The sequence below is a fragment of the Mandrillus leucophaeus genome, unplaced genomic scaffold (assembly GCF_000951045.1).
Source record: "Mandrillus leucophaeus isolate KB7577 unplaced genomic scaffold, Mleu.le_1.0 Scaffold484, whole genome shotgun sequence".
NCBI classification, from domain to species: domain Eukaryota; kingdom Metazoa; phylum Chordata; class Mammalia; order Primates; family Cercopithecidae; genus Mandrillus; species Mandrillus leucophaeus.
This window is the reverse complement of record NW_012105187.1, coordinates 1338583-1342081: the sequence shown is the minus strand read 5'-3', so window position 1 is coordinate 1342081 and position 3499 is coordinate 1338583. Positions and strand designations below refer to the sequence as shown.

General features: G+C 43.5%; 1 protein-coding gene across 3 annotated transcripts in view; it reads right to left on the bottom strand.

Moving 5' to 3' along the window:
* RGL1 (ral guanine nucleotide dissociation stimulator-like 1) overlaps positions 1-3499 on the bottom strand; it is a 299547-nt gene that overhangs the window by 275627 nt on the left and 20421 nt on the right. The gene's annotated exons all lie outside the window — the stretch shown is intronic.

The following is a 3499-nucleotide window of genomic DNA, read 5'->3' as shown; positions in this document are numbered from 1 at the left end:
AATATCTTTATATAAATAATGTACATCATAACTCATCTGAATGAAGATGAAACATGGCAGATTAACAAAGGAAGACAGAAGAGAGAAGAAAGGAGTCTGTTGGGGAAGCTAGACATTTCTTCCAAGCATTTCCTTTCTGATACATGTCAATTTCGCTGTGAACAGGAACCATGGTAAAGGCCGTTTGTTTCCTCGTGATGAAATTCAGTCTTACGAGTCATTCTGTGCAACCTAAATGGAATGTTGCCAACTTAACCTTCCTTGAAGTCTTCCTACATCTAACAGACAACTACCTTTAAAGAATAATGGCTAATTGGGGTTGCCCATCCCTAAAATCATCCTAAAATGCAATAGGTAAATGTGCTAGTGGACAAAGGCTCATTTTTCCTGTTTCTTTAGGTTTAACCTTACACAGGTGTATCATTTGCTGAGCATCTAATCCACTATGGAAGCTGCACAGTGCACCTGGGATGCTGGTGCAGATGTGGGGACTATATTTTTTGTCTTTTCCTCCCCTCACCGGAATCTGTCAGACAGCCAATACTTTCTTACAGAACTGAGCAGGCCCTGAGAACTTGATTCTTTGGCTAGCAGGAGAAAAACCCTAACACGTTCTCTTCAACAGTCAGCTATTATCCTTTTACCCAACTTTTGATAATACTTTTAAAGTAATGTTTGCAATAGATTATCATTTATTAGGATGAAATAAAAGATGAGCTATGAGGATCGACTTTCAGTTTCATATTTACAAGTTCATTCAGTTAGAAGATGCAAGCAATGAGAACAAAGGTATGACCCATGGCAAATGGTGGGGAAGGGACAGGACGCAGCAGTGACCCTGTGCCAGAGCAAGCACCAAGGAAGATGGAACTGAAAATAACCAGCTGAGGAGTTCATGAATACACCTGTGGCCCTTAGGAGACAAAAACATCTCGTCTTGTAGGAGCACTCTGGATGAGAAAGGATGTGTGCTGTGGTGCAGACTGGGAGTCTGACTGTGGAAACAGGCGTGGCGAAGCTTCGAGAAGACAGGTGCCCTCTGGGTGCTCAGTATCCCTGAGTTATTTTTAGAGTATGTCTGCTTACAGCCAGTAGTTACTACTAGAATGTACACGATAGTGATCCCCACTCGCTCCTTCAGATGGCCTGGGGAAGAGGAATGACGGAATAATCCAGAGTGATTCACAAACAGTGAATCGTGACTATCAATGTGCCTTGTGTCTAGGAGATGATGTGGGGGTCAAGGGAGACTAAGGAAAAGAATGGAGAAGGACAAGTGGCTCTTCCGTTAGCCACAGAGAAAGGGCTACAACTGATCCAGGAACAAATCTTGTCTTAAACTGGAGGGAACCACATACATACCAATAGCAAGAGTCTCCCAGGCAATTTCTAAGAGCAGGGAAACTGCTAACACATAGCCTAGGTTTAGACAGAATCAAAAACACCCCCTTCAGGAACTATGGGCCCCTTAGAGGAAGTCAACTCTCTGCTCCCTCTCACAGAGGGCAAGCCTCCCAAGGAGAAGCCCTGGCACCTGCGCAGGCAACAGAACCGCCAGGTCTGGCACCCCCTCTAGACCAGGAGAAAGGTGCTGAGGAGCAGGCCCTCAGAACTTGATTTTTCAGCCAGCAGGAGAAAAACCCCAACACATTCTCTTCAACAGTCAGCTATTATCCTTTTACCCAGACTGGAATATGCAGTCCTGTATATTTTCATCTTTGGAACAGGTGGCTTGATATGCAAATAAAGTAATAAGTGTCAGAGCTGTATCCTAGCAGTAGCTACTTTGCAAATGTTACCATGGCACCCATTCAACAGTGTTCTTAGAGGTAGCCACACCTCAGCAAGGTCTTTCTAACTTGGAACAGCAAAGTTCAAATGAACGAATAGACACAAACTGTGAAAGAGTCCTGAACCCATTACAAGGTGATTCTTTACAGCACAATTGCCCTCTGAAGCTACTTGAAACAGGGCATGGGACTTAAAGGAGAAAAAGAAGGAAATGGACCATCTCTTCTAACACCTGGAATGTGATCCAAGCCTGGAGACAAATTGAGGGTAATTATAACTGCTAACATTTGTTTTTAGCTGCTAACAGATTGTGCACAGATTGTGAAGGGCAAACTCCATTCTCCAATTACTCCAGTGCAAACTGTGCTTTAACAGTACTCACTAAATCCTAGTTGAGTGAAATGAGAGCAGCTTGTCCTTGTGGTGTGGTTCATTTATGTTAAACTATGGAAAACTGGGACTGTCCCCCTACAGTCCCAGTCCAGGGGTCACTCACAGCCAGATGCAGAGAGCCCTACAGCACACTGGGCTCTACACATCTCTGTTCTTACTGCCAGCAAACCTGCTCTACAGGGTATAACATGTATTTCCCAAGCACAGACAAAGCAAAAGGAAAAGGGCTAGACATCAGCTGCTGGGGAAACAAGTCTTAAGCAACCTGGCTTGTGAGCCAATCAAGGTTGCTGAGGTAGGTCCTAAGCCAAAACAGGGTACATTTCCACCTGGTTAGGGGAGAATAAAATAACCGATACGGAAAGTTAACAAGATAATCTGTGATCGGTAACAAATTGATACAATAAACCATGAATTCTATGAGAGTTCAAAGAGGGCAACAGTTCTTTCCTGCTTCCTCTTCAAATGAGGGTGATCAAAGAAGAAGCCCAGAAAGACGATGAAAAAGTGGAAACTTCACCAATAGGGAACTAGAGTTTGTTGACACTGAAAAGCCATCAGCAAGAATGAGACTACAGAGCTCCCTCCACTATGTGTCAAAGCCACAGTTCTCTCCATGTCCTTAAAGACAGTAATGATGTATCATTTCTGGCTGAAACAGTCACAGAAGACAGGGGTGCAAAGGAAGGAGCGCTTAGAAAAGCAATAGGGAGTTTCCATTTTGCTACCTTTATTTAAAAACACACAAAGGGTAATTTTGTTTCCCAAAAGGGTAATTATGGGACCATTATATATAGTTAACTCCACATACGCATCACCTTAAGAAATAGTAATAAAGACAGAAAAGTGCCTCTTGGTTCTGTTTCCATAACATTTAGCCAAATCAATTTGTAAATTGTCTGTGGGTGAGTTGAAATTGTAATTTGAGCAGTAACCTGGATGTCCGACATACCACCCAGGGGTCGACCACATCAAGGGCACAATATTAAAAAGCATGAGAATTTGGGCTTGGTTGTGGCAAGTTCTGATGGAGAGATCCATCCAGCCTGATGAAGGCTAAGCGAGGAGGAGGTCAAGGGAGGAAACAATGCTCGGGAGCAAGCAAGAAATGGTATCAGGTTCCAAGAGATGGTCCACTGCCAAGGGTTAAATCCAGCTCTCTGGAAGGAAAGCTATGACAAGGTCTAAGAAGCCTCAGGGCAGGAATTCAGTTACATCAAGAAAGCATAGTACTAAGGAAAAAACAAAGCTCATGTCCAATCCTATGGATTAAGATGACACAGCAGAGGCTAGGAGAAATCTAGAATCTGGTGGG